Source organism: Myotis lucifugus, unplaced genomic scaffold, assembly GCF_000147115.1.
Source record: "Myotis lucifugus unplaced genomic scaffold, Myoluc2.0 scaffold_360, whole genome shotgun sequence".
Taxonomy (NCBI): Eukaryota; Metazoa; Chordata; class Mammalia; order Chiroptera; family Vespertilionidae; genus Myotis; species Myotis lucifugus.
This window is the reverse complement of record NW_005871408.1, coordinates 20,430-32,138: the sequence shown is the minus strand read 5'-3', so window position 1 is coordinate 32,138 and position 11,709 is coordinate 20,430. Positions and strand designations below refer to the sequence as shown.

General features: G+C 48.9%; 1 long non-coding RNA gene across 1 annotated transcript in view; it reads left to right on the top strand.

Moving 5' to 3' along the window:
• LOC102425184 overlaps positions 1-11,307 on the top strand; it is a 17,044-nt gene extending 5,737 nt beyond the window's left edge. The window contains exons 2-3 of the long non-coding RNA XR_002832294.1: positions 10,511-10,677; positions 11,190-11,307. This is a non-coding gene — a long non-coding RNA (uncharacterized LOC102425184). The remainder of the gene's footprint in view (positions 1-10,510; positions 10,678-11,189) is intronic.
• The last annotated feature ends 402 nt before the right edge of the window (positions 11,308-11,709 follow it).

Genomic DNA, 11,709 nt, shown 5'->3' with positions numbered 1-11,709 from the left:
CGCGCGATGGACGAGGCGGCGGCGACTGCACTCACCATAGCCGGCCGTCAAGCCCTGCCCGGAGCGCGGGTGCCGATGGCGCGGACGCGGGGCTGGGATTTCACATCAATTCCTTTTTGCCCGGCGCCCCCCTTTCCTGGTCCTCCGCGCCTCCGTCTGCTCCCCGTCTTCCCTCGGCTCCCCCTAGCCTGGCCGCCGCGGGTCTCTTTGTCTCCCCTGTCGTCGTCTTTCCCTTCGCCCCGGTCTTCGTCCTCTCCTCCTCCTCCGTCGTTACAAAGGGAGCGGAAAGTGTAAAAACCCCGGCGCGCGGGGCCGCCGGAGGCTCTCGGCGGAGTGCGGCGCGGACTCACAATTACAAGCCTGTTTCTATTAAGCAGTTCCATGGCCCTCGGCGTGGGTGGTCTGCCGCGCCATAGGCAGGACCTGTCAGGGTCACGTGACAGATCCGAAAACTTTACCCCTTCACAATAAACTCAAGGAAAGCAAAGTAAACTCGAGGAACGTGCTATCAGCACAGCCCTCCTGGGTAAACAGGCGCTGCCCTCCCCGCCTTCCTGGGAGGCGCCCGGCCCCGCGAGCTCCCGCGAGCCCCGGCGCCCCCTCCCCTCCCCACCCCACCCCCCGCGGCCGCGTCTGCGGGGGGCCGCGGCGCGGGGTCTGGGCCCGCCGCCTCGCCTTCCCCACCTCGTACGCCTCCACCGCACACACGTTCTTTGCTAACATTTAGCCGCTTTCCCGACCCCCGGGGATGAGGGGTGCTGGGGGAGCAGGCAAGCTCATTGCAGCATCCCCTGCTCTCCGGGAAACGCGGGGTGCGCGGAGCCCAGGCGGAGCCACACCACCGGTCCTGTCACTTCTCAAGCCCTTTGCTGCCCGAGTTCCCACGGAACCCTGAGAAGCTGGGAGCATTCGGGCCGGCAGACCCACCGGCTGACAGGGAGGCAGAGAGCCGGGGAGGCCGGGCAGATAACAAGAGCCTCCCCTGGGAAATGGCCAAGGCACCAAGATGGATGTGGATTCGTGTCCTTGCGGTCGGGGGTGCCCAGGCAGCCGCTGCCGCGGAGGAGACCAAGGTGGAGTCCCTGAGAAACCAAGATTGGTAGCTGGCCGAGGGGTCATTAATTGAGATTTGCTCCCCCCCCCTTCCAATTACTGTGGTTTTTGGGGTATGCCACCCAAATGCTCCCACCCACGTTGCCTTCCCGAATGAAGCAAGCTTGGGTGATCGGGGTAGCCGGAAGTGCTGTGGGTCCGCGCGGACCGGCTCAGCCTCTCGCCCTAAATGGGAAGGACCCTGTTTAACATTGTATCTGCTCAAACCTGCAGGGCAAACTGTTTCCCACTGATCGGTGCTGTTTTAAATGGACCACGTTATGAATAAAAATGAATGACTGCGATGGGGGAGAGGCAAGGTAACTTATGGAAACTACCACATGTTAACGAGCTGGTCTTCACGGGAAGCCAGCCTTGTCTCATCTGCTCAGGGCTGACAGTGTGACTGTGTGTGATTTCGAGCGTGTGTTGTTATTTAAAAACAACAACAACCCTAGGTGTCACAACGTATCCCCCTCCCCCAAAGATGGTATGCCACCCTTTCATAGGGTCATTTGAGTTTCCATAGTGTTTGTGTTTGAGACAGTCATTAAACAATTGGAATGCTGGCATCCCTGTGAATTAGGCTGGTCCAAAAAAGTCATTTTATTTTAAAAAGCCAATTTACTTTAAAAAATAGTTACAAATAATATAACCTGAGCATGGATCCTAAAAGTCATACTAATTGGGGAAAAAAAAACACCCAGAAATATTTCCCTCAGAAATACTACATTTAGTGTCATATCAAAGGACTCAATTCATAACCTGCTATGAGCTTAGGTGGGGTGAGGAAGAAGGTATCAATACATTTCCAAATAGAATAGTCTAGAATATGAAAGAGAAGAGGCGATAAGAAAACAGAGAAACAACTTAGCAAAAGACATTTAAATGGCCCACAATATAAAGTTGCTAGTGTCTGGAAGGGAAAATTATCTTCTACTCTCCAAGGTTCTTCTGGCTGGATTAATAATCAAGTTAACAAGAGACAGATAAGCAGGAGAAAAACAAATTAAAATTTAATATTTGTTTACCATGTATGCCTGGGAGAGACCCAGGAACACGGAGTAACCTGTCGAATGGTGGAAGCCATCACTTTTAAATACCTCCTTCAACTACAGACAGAAGATGTTGGGGCTGGAGAGTCAGTTATGAGGGGTGACCAGGCAAAGCCCAGTAAACAGCACTGAGCTATGAGTGTTATGCAGATTTAATTCATGCCTTCTCCATTGATAGTGAAAGCAGGTCAGGGAGCCCGAGGGGAACACCCTTGCAGATGGGGATTTCCCTTAGGAGAGTAAAGGAACTTCTTGGCTTTTAGAGCTTCTCCCAGGTGTGCTGTTTCTTGACGCTAACCAGCCTAAAATGATCCTTACCCTAAGGCAGTGCTTCTCAACCTTGGCTGCACATTAGAATCACCTGGGAATCTTTTTTAAAATCCTGATTTCTGGGCCTCATCCTCCGGAAATTCTGTTTCTTTGTGACTAATGTTGTGGCCCCACCCCATAACAAAGAATCAGAATTTCCGGAGGATGAGGCCCAGAAATCAGGATTTTGAAAAGATTCCCAGGTGATTCTAATGTGCAGCTAAAGTTGAGAACCACTGCCCCAAGGAGACATATTTTGTGGTAGCAAACTCTCTTTCACCAGCTTTGTGGGGAAATCCCAGGAGAACTGGTGAAGTTGGCTTTTCCTAATCAAAATGAAACCGTCATGCAAGCACACTTGGCTCCATGCTCCTTGAGTGTGGCCAAGGCTGCCCATGAGGGTTACCCCGGGTTTGGTGGCACCAGAGGCTTAGTGCAGTCTGGGAGGGGAAGGCTTTTTTTAGGAACTCAGAATTACAAACACAAAATCAAGTGTAGGGCCTTGGAAGTGATGCCAAATGTCTGTTGTTCGAGTTTGTTCTCTCGCAAAATCGAAGAATGAGTCCACGGACAAAGACAGTAAGCACAGCCAAGTGTATTGAGGGGTAGACGGACGCCCCGCCACAGGGAGGGGACCCCAAGTGGGTTGCCCAGGAACCTTCTTGATCTCAGGTTCCAAAGTCTCTGTCCCTTAAGCCGTCCTGGGAAAGGTGCAGCTGGGTTCCAGGAGAGCCAGAGCAGGCCAGTGTCCAGAGCTTCCCTTCCATGTCGCAGTCGGGTGTAGTTCAGCATCCAAGCTCATGACAGTCCATTTGTCCACAGGTGGAGCCCCACATGGCCATAAGCCACGTGGGCACGGAGAGCACATCCCCTGCCACAGGTGAGCCAGGAGCCCAGTGCACCAGAGAGAGAAGGACGTGTGCTTCTTTGTCTAGGGGTAGATATATGCGTTGCTGGCTTCTGATTGATTTTTTCAAAGAATTCTGCCTTAGCAACATGCATACATTTTAAAGCTTATTTCTCCAGCACGCGTGCTCATGCACTCTTCTTTTCCCGCCCAGTTGGGTTGCCTTAGTAATTCCCGCCTAGCTGGGTTTAGTCTTCCCTGCCCAGCCGGGTTCAGTTCTAGGTCATTTTGTCTGTCTCTGTGTTTTTTTCTTGGAACAGGGCATGGTCAGCAGGCTGCATTCTGCCCATGTCTACAGTGCTTCACTCCCCCACCCCCACCCCCAAAGTCCTGTCCCTGACTGCCTAGCCCTCTTCTATCTCCTCAGAAGGGGGTCGTGCAGTATGGGTTCCTGTATGCGTCTCTTGTCAAATCACCCTTGTTTGTAGTGCAGAGCAAGGCGAGTACAGAGCTATTTAGATGTGTGGCCTTGCATCCATTGGTTAAGACTGAGTGTGTTCACATTACATCATATTTCAGTCCAATGCTTTACAATTGGGAGCAAAGACAAGCTTGTTTTGAATGTTAAATAGTCTGAGTTGGGCTGCAGTAGTGCAGCGAATCAGTGAGAGAGAACCTGTCCTTCTCTGCCTTCCTCTGAGATCAGCCTTTGAAAGTGATAGTGCCTCTCTTGCCTCCACTCTGAGCTGCTAGAAATGTTCAGCTGTCAAGTGGGAGGTAGATGTTCTCCAGCACACAGAGCTCCCTATGTTGTTACCTACTGGTATTTCTCAGAGACTCCCCACCAGGGTGGGCTCTTTCTCATCAAACAGCTCCCTCCACGCTTCTGAAGCTGCTTATGCCTCATCCCTGCCCGCAAACCAGCCCCAGTTCTGCCCAGTCTGATAACCCACTTGGCATGAAGGTGTCAGTGATTGACAAGGCTCCTCAAAAGAGCTCAGCTCTAGCCGGCCACCCCCCCCCCCCCTCTGATAAGCCAATTAGCATCAAGGTGTCAATGGCTGAGGAGGCTACTAGATGATACATTTGGAAGTTAACTTGGACTTTTAGAGCCTACTCAGAGGAATAACTCAAAAGTTGGAGATTCCGCCCTGACCGGACTGAAGGGTCCCAGGTTCGATTCCGGTCAAGGGCATGTACCTTGGTTGCGGGCACATCCCCGGTGGGGGGTGTGCAGGAGGCAGCTGATCAATGTTTCTTTCTCATTGATTTGTCTAACTCTCTATCCCTCTCCCTTCCTCTCTGTAAAAAAATCAATAAAAATATTTTAAAAAATTTGGAGATTCTGGACCTATGGAGGACCAGATGGAGACATTTGGGGTATTGGTGGAGGGGACAATAGAGGGACCTTTTGAAACAGGTCTGAAAAGAGACCATCTGAGCATCTTCAAACCTGTTGATGGGCAAGGTCATCCCTGGCTCTGTTTGTCTTTCTAAATATCTGTTGTTACTTCAAATACAGTTGTTAACCCCTGTTACACACACATTCTTCGTTCTAGGGTTCCCTCTTCCCTGGCTCCCACTCAAAGTGCGTGCCTAAGCACTTTCATCTGTCCCCTCCCCCACAGCAATCTCCAGCAACTGGAATGCTTCAGATGAATAACTGAGGGTTAAAAGACACATTTGTCCACATTTGAGAAGCTTTCCACCTCTGGATGAATGCCACTTTTGCACTCAGTTCTTTGATACTGGATCAGACAGATCAAACTTTCATAAGGAGCGATGTCGTTCAGTGTAGGGACTCCAATTCTAAAATGACTACCTACCCTCACCCCTCCCTCCTTCATCAGGAAGATAGGGCTTGAAGGACCAACGGGTAAGAAATATTTAAAGGTGGTAGGTTGGAATTAGGAGAGTTACCTAATTCCAACCTACCACCTTTAAATATTAAATTGTAATTCACCTGAATTACAATGGTGAAACAGTAAGAGAATTGTTTAATCAGGGAGAAGTAAAACAGGATTGAAGAACAGAAGAGGGTGAACAAAAAGCTTGAAAACCAAAAGAGTGGAGTACAACCTGGAAGATCATACACCAAAGGCTCCAGGGGACCCAGGAGACAGTGTAATCTTCAAAGAGGGGGCTACAACCTCAGGATAAGAAGAAATAGGGAGAGAGGGAGAGACCTGTGGAACTCTTTGCCTCAAAACTTGAAACTTATGTCGTCTTGCAACTGATGTCCTGTCTCTGTGCTGTGTTCAGGGGCCGCTTGGCAGCCTGCTGGTGGCTCTGAAAACCCCAGTCTATGCAGACGGTGCCACTCCTGGTGTTTCCGGGCCCAGCCCTCTGAAGAGCTGGGCCAGGAAAGGAGGCTCTGTTTCCTAGCAGCAGCCCCCATGGGGAGGGCCCTGGGCACAGTGCACCTTCTCCAGGTGTTTTGGAGGAAGCCGGAGAGGTGGAGCAGTGTGCCTGGCCTGCCATCCACTCTAGGCTTGCTGTCTTTCCCTCACGCCTGCATTAGTTTGCCAGGGCTGCCGCAGTCAAGGACCACAGGCAGGGGAGCTTAAACAGCAGACACTTATTTTCTCCTGGTCCTGCCGGCTACAAGTCCCAGGTTAAGGTGTTTTCTCCTGGGGCCGCTCTCCTTGGCTGTCTACTCCTTGTGTCTTCCCTCCTTGGGCTTCCAGACTCTGTGTGTGTCTGTGTCCAAGTTCCTCTTCTTGTAAGGACACCGGTCATGCTGGATGAGGGCCCACCATGTGACCTCATTTTAACCAAATTTCCTCTTTCAGGACCTTATCTCCAAATATGGTCACATTCTGGGGTCCTGAGGGCTAGGACTTCAAGATATGAATTCGGGGGGATATGGTTCATCCATGACAGCACCCAAATGTTGAAAAGAGCCGGCTTGGGTTTGAAGGGCGCACTCCTCTCTGTGCCTGTGAACTGAGTCCTTCTTGGCTTCTCAGGCCAAGGACCTGCCCCCACGCGGCCACAAGGCTGACCCTGGGTGGCACATTCCCAGGGACGCTGGGGCTCTAAGAAAATGGCTGTAGGCACCTCCCCCCCCCCCCACACACACCCCTTACAAAGAATGAGCAATGCTAGGCTAATTATAAATCTGTCTTCTTTCTTTATGGCGGTGAGTTCCTTCAGGGGTTGGTTTCCAAGGCTGGCTGCTCGTCAGAGTCACCTGGGGAGTTTAAAAACAAAAACCTGAGGAAACAAAAATAGATTCTTTGCTCCCATCCTAGAGCTACAGCACCAGCACTCAGCCGGGGAACTGCCGTTGTTCACAAGAATCGCCCTAAAGCAAGTGAGTAAAATGCTGGTGGCAGGCTCTCGGTCAGGGAACTCGCGGTAACAGTTCTTCCAACGTTTCTGTATGTTGGACATTGTTTTTTGTAATAAAATGAGAAAAAAGGATATCCGGTCATTCTGATGTGCAACTAGATTTGAAGACCTAAGACAGGAGGTCAATTTACAGATATGTTCTCCTCCGTCATGGTACTTGTCACATTGCATTATTGCTCTTCGTTCATCAAGTAAAAGACTTGTGATCTTTCCCACATGCGTAGTCCTCTGGTAGGTGCTGGGAATCGGGGAATGAAACAGCCATCTTCCTTAACAACACCACGAGTGCCATTTCCTACCCTCCAGGTCAGCAAGATTGAAGTCTGCCCATGGCAAGTGTAAGACTGTGAGACAGTGGGAACTTGGGGGCACTGCTGGTTGGAGTGTAGGCTGGGTCCCTTGCTTTTGGAAGATAAGTTGGCATGATTAGAAAGGTTGAACCCCACTCCTAGACATCCCTCTATGTGAGCCCCCATGGTGCATTCAAAAATGTTCACCACAAGCATAAAGCGGAGCACGGCCAAAATGTCCATCAAAGCAGAAAAGGTCAACCAAGATGCAGAATTTACACGACAAAAATTCTGCCAAGAGGTGACAACAAAGGAGCCATCGCTACCTTATAGCGAAGTGGATGAGTCTTACAAACACTATCTTGGGTGAAAGACCCCCACCAGGAGGAAGTCTCATAAGAATGCCTGTGTAAGTTCCATTTCTATAAAGGTCAAAACCAGGTCGTACTTATCAAGAAAAGCAAGAGCATGAATAATCCATTCAGGGAAGCAGCTACCTCTAGGGGTGCAGGAGGCAAAAGGACTGGGGAGCTTTAGAGATAATTCATTTTACTATAGTTTTTAAAAATGCCCATTGAGGTGTTAACATAAAAATAAAAGGCCAAAGTGAGAGGCAACAAGCCTTTATTTGAGATCCAAAAGTATAGCTGTTTGTGAAGCACTGAGGCAGAAACCCACATAGGTCCCGATTAGGAGGCACAAGGCCAGGGGAATTCATGAGAGAGGGAAGGGGCACAAGTACATCAAGAGAAGGAAGAAGGCAGTGCTAAAGGTGCAGATAAGCTAACATAGTGATGCTCACTTAATTTTCAGCCCAGTCGTCGTAGCAAACAGTTGTCTGGCATACAATGCCACCTCAGGCCCAGTCCAAAGGCCGTTTTGCCCAGTTTTAACATTTCGAAGGTCTGAGGAGTAAGAAGTGCAAGGCATTCCTCTGAAGTGGCCGCCTCGACTCCATTTTAAAGTGGCTCTGTTTATATTATTGTTCACATGGGCAATAAATGCACTTCATGTATTATCTATCTACACTAATAAAGGAGAAAGATGCAAATGGACTGTACCTTCGTGGCGCCCACCAGCCAATCAGGAGTGAGTATGCAAATTAACCCAACAAAGGTGGTGGGTTAATTTGCATACACAGGCACGGAGCGGCTGGGGGTGGGGCGGGACCTCTGGGGCAGCGTGGGAAGGTGGAAAGACGGCTCCGGGCCGGAGCAAAGGCGGAAAGGTGACTTCGGCCAGAGTGAAGGCGATGCTGGCAGCCAGGGGAAGGAAGGCCCATTCTTGCACGAATCTTCATGTATCGGGCCTCTAGTTTCATAATGAAAACATTTTTTAAGCCATCATTCTGGTCCTAGACAAACTCCTGGCCCATGGCTATGGAGAACAACAAAGAGCTGCAGGTTTGTGACAGTGCAGGAGCCAGGGAGCACAGGAGCGTGTGTCTGAGCCTGACTCCTGAGGGGGCAGGGGTGGGGGTGCTGGGGAAAGGAAGGAGGGCTGCCACCAGGTCAGAGGGAGAGAAGGGGCATTCCTGGGGGAGGGGGAGGGAGAGAGCCAGCAGCACCCAAGAGGAAGTCCTGTTCTTAGAATCCGGGCTTCTACTTTTGGACCCCAGCCTGTCCCAGCTCTGAGCTACTGCCTTCATAGTTTCTCTATCAACACAATGACCCAGGACAGACTAGAAACCCACATGATCTGTTCCAGGGGAATGAGGCTAGACACACAGACTTAAAGTCAGGAAATGTGCAAATGCAATATTACTTTACTGGGCCAAACCTGGGTTTAACAAATCTCCATCCTTGTCATCTTATAATGATGCTAGGGGCCCAGTGCACGAATTTGTGCACCTTGAAAGGAACTGTGGACCGAGAGGCTGCAGTGGGCACAGGGGCAGGTCTCAGCTCATCCTCTGCGCTCCCGCCTGGCCCCTCCCGCCGTGGCCCCAAGTCCCCTGTCTGCTGGCCGCCCCGCTTCCGCTGCCGCTCCCACATGCTGATGGTGCGCTGAGCGATTAGGGCCGGCACTGGGCACTGGCAGTGTGCGAGCGCCCAGCGGAACCATGGCGCACAGGAGCAAAGAATTTTCAGTAACCACCAGAGGCTTGCCCCAATGACAGTGACTGGTGTCCCACCTTGTTCTGGCGCCCCTGCTCACCTGTTCCACCATCCTGCCACAGCGATGCCCACCATGTTCCACGCTCTGCCGCCTGCTGCTGACGCCTGCCGTGTTCTGTACGCACCTCCTGGTGGTCAGTGCACGTCCTAGTGACTGGTTGTTTGGTTGTTCTGCCGTTGGGTCTATTTGCATATTAGGGTTTTATATATGTAGATTTCGGTGGTTCTCAGTGTGTAAAGTGATGTTATTTATTTATTACAAACACTATTAGGAGTTGTAAATGTGAATAGTAGTAAAAACCCCAAAACAGTGACCTTAGGTCTCTTTTCTTGTATATTTCATGTTGCTAAGATGTTTTATTATGAAGTCACTCAGCTATGGGTAGAGGGACAGACAGACTGCTTAGGAAATATTCAGTTACAAAGAAGCATTGGCCTGAAGGAAGTGAAGGAGAAGGCAGCTTACAAATTGCAGCTCATTGTTTGCTTACACAGATGGACTCTTCTGTTCAACCATCATGATTTGAAACAGTATCAGCCCACCCTCCACTGAAAGGCCCCCTCATTTCCATGCCTTCTCCCTCTGCAGACATATAATTCTATTTGGCTCCACTAGTAACATCTTTTTGATACCCTCTCTTCCAGTGTTTCTAGTGCTTTCCAACCTTTTATGTCATGCTACACCTAGAAAGAATGATAATATTGATACAACACAATGGAATAAACTGGAGGAAACTCAAAGGCATCTATCTGTGGCAGGAATTAGTGGAAATTTTACATCTTTATAGTATAAAATTATAAGAAGAATATGTAAACTTTTAAAAATTAGAAAAATAGTAAGTATGAAATTTGTATGAAACTCCCAAATAAAACCCAATAAGTTTCTTATTGGGAAACCTGAACTTCTTTCCATGAATATCATTTTTTTCATGTCAGCTTTTATGCCTAACGTGACTCTGAGTGAAACGTCTCTGAGTAAGACTTTAATAATGATCTCTTCAAGATGTCTAAATGATGCGCTCAAATTTCTTTCTAGTTACCATGATTTAAAACTTTTCAGGGGCTGGTGATAAAAATTTAAAGTCATTTCCCAATCATTCACAATTTACACCTGTTGAAATGCAAATCAAAAACATACTGAGAGATCACTTCACACCTGTTAGGGTGGCTATTTCCAAAAAGGCAAGAGATAAACAAATGTGAAGAAAGGGAACCCTTTTCAAACTGTTGGTGGGAAGGTAACCTTGTGTAGCCACTGTGGGAAACGCCATGGAGGTTGTCTGGCATACGATGCCACTTCAAGCCCAGTCCAAAGGCCAGTTTTGCCCGGTTTTAACATTAAAACAGAACTACCTTCTGACCCAGCAATTCTATTCCTGGGCATATATCCAAAGGAAATAAAACCATTATCTCAAAGATATATCTCTACCCCCATGTTCATTGCAGCATCATTCACAATAGCCAAGATGTGGAAATGACCAAAGTGTCTGCCAATGGATGAATGGGTGAAAAAATTGTGGTGTAGAGGTACACAATGGAATATTAATCAGCTTTAAAAAAGGAAATTCCACTATTTGTGACAGCATGGATGGAACTTGAGTGCATTATGCTAAGTAAGTGAGACAGAAAAAAACCCCAGATACTGTGCATAGCATCTTACATGTGGGGGGGGAATGTCAAACTCATAGAAACAGCGAGTTGGAAAGCAGTTGTCAGGAGATGAGGGGGTTGGGAAAATAGAGAGAGGTGGGTAAAAGAATCCACAGTTTCAGTTATAAGATGAATGATGTCTGAGGATCTAATGTTTAAGGTCGCGAATACAGTTGATAACCCTGGATTGTACAACTGCATTTGCTAAGAGAGTAGAATTTTAAAATTCCCACCAAAAAAAGAACAAAAAAAGTAAACATGTGAGGCCAAGGAGGTGATAATTAACTCCATGGGGGTGGTGGTGAGTCTTTTCATAATATATATGTACATCAAGTCATCATGCTGTACATTTTAAATATCTTGTCAATAATACTTCAATAAAGTTGAAAACACCCAAATTTATACCCGTTGAAATTATATTCAAAGAGCCTCACATATTCTTTGTTAAACGAATGTCGCTTTCTTGCTTTGACAGATACTGAAATGTCTCGTGATAATACAAATGTATTCCTAGCGTCCCGCGTGCACGTGCTTCCTCGCTGTCATCACAAAGCCCCACACAGAAGGCGGCTTAAAGGAACGGAAATGTATCCGCTCACAGTCCAGAGGTGAGAAGTCCAAAATCCAGGTGTGGGCAGGGTAGGTTTCCTCTGAGAGCAGGAGGGGGACTGCCTTAGGCCTCTCCCCGCTTCCCGGCGAGGGCGGTGGCCGCACCACGCCCAGCTCTGCTTCCCTCTTCGCAAGGTGCTCTCCCTGGGTGTCCGCCTCTGTGTCTCCTCTTCTTGTAAGGACACCATATGGGATTAGGGGCCCGCCCTATTCCTGTATGACCTCATCTTCTCTCATTACATCTGCAGCGACCCTACTTCCAAATGTCACATTCCGATGTACTGAGGTTGGGACTTCAAGATATCTTGGTGGGGGGCGGGGCCGGAGGTGCGGGTCGGGGGCTGAAAACCATTTGCAACTCTATCACTCATTGAATTTTTTTCAAA